Raw genomic sequence first — 6,000 nt, forward strand, 5'->3', positions numbered from 1 at the left:
TGTTAAATGTATATTATTTTAAATTTTCAAATGGCAAAGGGTAATTTTTCCCCTATTAAATCACTGTTTTTGTATCCACTTCCTGCAAGCATAAGCTCAGGAAGTGATAAAGTTGACACAGTTGTTGATGGATTTTTCAGCCATTCGTGCCAAGTTGTTTCCTGGTGCCAAACACAATGGAGCAGGAAATATGGCACGTGACCAGAAAACTCTTATTGTTTTAAATAAGTTTTCTCTCTCACTGTGGCTCTAAGCAGAATTTCCCAGAATATTTAAATATTTCTTCACTATGATGGATGAGCCTACAAATGTTCAGATAGTTATCTTCATGCATAGTTTTCTTGTTAGCTTAACACTTAGAAGCTCCAAATTATGAAATAGTCCAAGAAATTCATGATAACTCTCCTCAGAACAGATTAAATACGACATATTTTTGGAAGAGAGGATTTGATCAAATAGAAAAGCAAAAATGTCTCACTATGATGAAGTTTTGGGGTGATGGTGGGGTGGTCTGGAGCTGATGGCCGAGAAAGAATCCTTGAAGACATCTTTGGTGCAAAAAGGTGATTTTATTAAAGAACGGGGACAGGACCCATGGGCAGGAAGAGCTGCACTGGGGTTGTGAGAGGAAACTTATTACATACCCTCGGGTTGGGAGGCGGTCAGGGATAAAGTAAGTCTCTAAGGAATTTTGGAAGCAAGGTTTCCAGAACCTAGAGGGGCTAGCTGTTGCTAAGGAAATGCCATTTATTGCCTTTTAGTAAAACCTCTGTCATGAGACCGTTCAGATGTATATCAGGAGGCCACAAGCTTGGAGTATGATTGTCAGCATATATCTTGGGGCAGCTGAGATAAAGGAAGTAGACTTACAGAATCCTCAAGGTTGGGATAATGTTAAGCTAAGGTTCTCTTTTGACCCCGGCAAAGTATCATCATCCAGGTGGTGGAGCTCATGGAGGGAGGTCACTCTGGGTTTCAGGGTCTTGTCAATGGACTGTAGGAAGTAAGAGAATTTAAGTTTTCATTTGCCTTAATTTCCCACATCACCGTGGCAAGCACTTAAACCCCTTTCCTTTGTTCTTGGGTAGCCAGGAGTGTCCAAGGAACATCACAGACGTCCCACCAGGAGGTGGGGAGGTGCTCCTAGCCTATACTTTGCCCTCAGCTTGTCCCATGCTCCCTCATCAAATATAATTCTCATGACTTTGACTTCATTTAAAGTAATTATAAATCCACTTATTGTTTTATTGCAATGTTCCATATTATATGCAATGTTATATTCAACAATTAATGTCTAATCTGATAAACCAAAAATTTTCACTATAAAGTCTTATAGATCTAATATATCTCCTGGGTTTTGCTGCTAAGAAATACTTCGCAGGATGCTCAGGTATCTGTTCTTTTTATAGGACCAATTGGTGCCAAACATTGAATTTTCTTCCCATCTTCATCCCCAAATGTTTATTAATTTATAAAAAGTGTTTTCTTCCTGTCCAAAGATCTCAAACGCTTGTGACTTTTTGGCTATTCTTTTGTAGTTAGCATAAATTTGGCTTTAATAATCATTTGTATATATTTTTTTTTCCTCAGAGTGGAATTAAAGTTTATAAGAACACTGCAATCAAGTAAGTCAGCAGCCAAATGCAGACTTTAAAAAGATTATTCATGTTGCATAAGGGTCTTTTCAAGTGCAAAGACCACATCATAATTTAATGTGTGAGCTGTTTAAATGAGCATTCTAAAACTCAAGCCTGTGGAATTACATTACTTTACACTATTCCCAACTGCAAGGACATAAATAGATCATAAGCTAAGACTTAGGAAGCCCTTATTTTCTCCTGAAAGAAACATCCTACCTGGATTATTTCTTTAAGCAAACATGGTCACTAAACAATTGTCTTGTAAATGTTTTGGTCTACTAACGGTCAGATCCTGGGTGTAGGCAGCTTTAAGAAAATAACCAAACAAATAAGCAAACAGACATTTTATGGGCAGGCCATAGTTCTGTTGGTAAAGATGAAATGTGTTCAGATTCACAAAGTTCAATAGCATGTGAATATTGTTATGTTTTAAGAAACGTTATGAAAACAAATAAGTAAGCAAGGAAACAAAATGAAAGCCTTCTTTAACAATGAAAATTTGGTGGAAAAGATAGGGGTACCTGGGTGGCTCAGTTGGTTACGCGTCTAACTTCAGACTAGGTCATGATCTCTGGGTCTGTGGGTTTGAGCCCCATGTCAGGCTCTGTGCTGACAGCTCAGAGCCTGGAGCCTGCTTCAGATTCTGTGTCTCCCTCTCTCTTTGCACCAACCCCCCCCCCCCACTTTCTCTCTTTCAAAACTAAATATACATTTAAAAAATTTTTTTTTAATTTTTTTTTTCAACGTTTATTTATTTTTGGGACAGAGAGAGACAGAGCATGAACAGGGGAGGGGCAGAGAGAGAGGGAGACACAGAATCAGAAACAGGCTCCAGGCTCTGAGCCATCAGCCCAGAGCCCGACGCGGGGCTCGAACTCACGACCGTGAGATCATGACCTGGCTGAAGTCGGACGCTTAACCGACTGCGCCACCCAGGCGCCCCACATTAAAAATTTTTTTAAAGAAAGAATATTTGGGAAAAAGATGATATACCACAATGGTGAATGCATCGCATAATTGAACTGATTTAACATAAAATTTTAACTTTCTATTCATCTCCTTTCATCTCTAAATTCACTATGAAATATTAGGAAGATCAGAAAAGAGACACAAAAAAATAGGGGTGGAAGAAAAGAGAGGGAGGGAGACAGACAGAGAGAGACATGCATTTATATCCTTTTCTGTGTTTTCCTGAATGTGGTGAACACAGCAGACACAAAGGAACAAGGCAGCTCAATTCTTACTAAAGAGAAAGTTGTCACTGCCTTAAACAAAGCAGGTATCACCCATTACTGTAGAATGACGCACCAACAAAGGGATCAGACTGTGGAGGTTGCATCTGTTTGCCCCATATTTTAACTTTATTTTGGTGTGCTGACATTTGGAGTGGCTCTGATTGGTCTGGAATTAGCCCTCTTATCATGTGAAACATCTGTACTGTATTGTTCCAAGGGATTAGCTGCCCACTAGGGATTTTGTGAAGTCAGGACAATAGAGGTCATTAAAGGTGCAAACATTTATTTTCCGGTCTCTGGTTCAGCAGGGGAAAGCTATGTAGCTGATGAATTTTTTTTTTTCCTTTTTAATCCAAAGCTCAGCATTCTTGCAAATATAATGAAACAAGAGTGATCCAAGCTGGAGTTGTTAGACTGGAATTGATGACTTTAGGAATCCAGAATTATTTGCTGGCCAAGAAGAGGAAAGAAGAAAACATGAGATTCTATGTCAAAGTTATGAGTTGAAAGCAAAAGAGTATGTCTTTCAAGAGTGGTGCCTGGTGATTCTGAGTGGGATACCCGGAACGATTTTGCATGATATTGCAAATTAAACATTAAAAAAATAACAAAAATAATAAAAAAATAAAATATGAGTTTTCTCCTACAGTTTTGTGGCTTGCAATCAATGTTTTCTTTTTCTCCCTTTCATCTGGTACCCCTGATTCCATCAACTGTCCTCCCTCCAAGTCTTCTGACAGTGTAGTTATAACTTAAAACATGGTGATAGTTAAGATAAAATCTGAGACACAACAGAGTGTGGAAAAATGAGTTTCCTAGTGTTATGGGTTGAAATCTGTCTGTCCCCCAAACATGTTGAAGTCCTAACCTTCACTACCTCAGAATGTGACCTTATTTTGAATAGAGTCTTTACAGATGTAATTAATTAAGATGAGATCATACTGGAGGAAGGGAGGCTGCTGATCCCCTGACTGGTGTCCTTATAAGAAGACAACTATGTGAAGGCAGAGGCACACAGGACAACAAAAACACATTGGGGTTACTCAGCTGCAAGCCAAGAGAAGACAAAGATTGCCCACAAAGCTCTGGAAGCTAGGAAGAGGCAGGATACCAGAAGGAGCATGGCCCCACTGACACCTTGATTTTGGATGTTAGCCTCTAGAACTATAAGATGATGCATTTCAGTAGTTTTAAGCCACCCAGTCTGTGGTACTTGGTTATGGCAGCCCTAAAAAGCCAATATTCCTACTATCATATGTTTAATAAATGGGGGCCAGATTTACACTTAGGTTTCTCTGACTGAAAAAATGATCTGCCTATACATCCTTTTCTCTTCTAAGCTGCATTAGGGGCAATGTGCAGATAGGGTAGGTGGGCACGGGGAGTGGTGTTGGCATATCGAATTTCTCAAGCAAATGTGTCATCGCCCTACTCTCTGGGCACATTGAAGGGCTAAGGACCCTCTGCTAGTGCGCTCTGAGCAGCATTCTATCTAACACTTACCATATGACCTATGAAAAGCTGACTTACCTCTGAGTTGTATAAGGTACATTGTTTAAATGCCAATTAGATTTATTAGACCAATAGTTTTCAAATTGTGGGTTGTGGGAGCTCCTGGGTGGCTCAGTCAGTTAAGCATCTGATCTTGGCTCAGGGCATAATCTCACCATTCATAGATACAAGCTCTGCATCGGGCTCTGTGCTAATAGCTCAGAGTCTGGAGCCTGCTTCAGATTCTGCATCTCCTGCTCTCTCTGCCCCTCCCCTTCTGGCAAGCCCAAAGCTTGCTTCAGATTCTGTGTCTCCCTCTCTCTCTCTTAAAGATAAACATTAAAAAAATTAAAAATTTGTGGGTTGTGTACCATGAGAAGTGATAAAATCAATTTAATGGCTAACCCTCCACTTTTGCAAAAATGAAACCAAATGGGATGAAATGGAATAGAAATTAAGAAGTACACTTGTACATTATCCAAGTATTGCTTTGGAAACATTCATATGGCTATGACTGTGTGAAAGGGAGGTGTGTATATGTACATTCTAAGTTGCGATATAAAATACATTTCTTTTTTTATTTTGTAAATGTTTATGTATTTCTAAGAGAGAGACACAGAGCGCAAGTCAGGGAGGAGCAGAGAGAGAGGGAGACACAGAATCCGAAGCAAGCTCTGGGCTCTGAGTTGTCCCCACAGATCCCAATGATGGGCTCCAACCAATGAACCATGATATCATGACCTAAGCTGAAGCTGACTGCTTAACCAACTGAGCCTCCAGGTGCCCCTAAAATGCATTTCTTATTATGGGTAACTTAGAAAAATATTTGAAAGCCATAAGATTATATGCTGTCCAATAAGTGACAACTACCTAATTATATTAAGAAATGTAGAATATATTGGGTTAAATAAATTTAATATGTCTGATTTTACAGGAAGCATTGGTAATGATCCCATAATTCCTAAGTTATTTATGTTTACAAATAATGGGAATTCACAATTTCTGGTGAGAAAAAAAAAGGTTCATAATTACTAAATAGGTTTTTTTTTTCTCCAATCACAGACTTGCCAAAATATTTTAAATAATATGAAATTTTATATTTGTTTTTCAAATGAATTTCCTTACTTTTCCAGTCCTCTTGCCCTAGGAACAATAGGCAAGGAAACGCATTATGATAAATATTTTCAAAGCTCCATTACACAACATCAACAAACAGAGCAAAAAACAAAACATCTGTGAAAACTAACACACATAAACAATATAAGAACTTTCAAAGTAAAATATCCAGAAGGAACAACTAAATGTGTTATTGTTTAATGGAACATTCTTTTGTTCTAATGTGAAGGAATCACTTTATTTTTGGTCCTCAAAGGTTATCTAGCCACTTCCTACTAAGACAAATGAGAGGTTTAGCTGGCCAGAGGTCTGAAATGTTTTCCAATGATATCCAAGGAAGAGGAAGGCCTGGCCTTGGTGTTCTAATTCCCAGACTTGTTCTTTTGAAACCATATAGTTGTGATACAATAGAGTCAAAATCAATAATTTTTGAAAGATGCAAATTATGAAAAATGACAAGAGAAGAAACAGAATATTTGAGAAGAGCTGTAACGGGTGATACAATTGAATTTAGTCAT

Source organism: Herpailurus yagouaroundi, unplaced genomic scaffold (genome assembly GCF_014898765.1).
Source record: "Herpailurus yagouaroundi ecotype Mexico unplaced genomic scaffold, PumYag 141, whole genome shotgun sequence".
Classification (NCBI taxonomy): domain Eukaryota; kingdom Metazoa; phylum Chordata; class Mammalia; order Carnivora; family Felidae; genus Herpailurus; species Herpailurus yagouaroundi.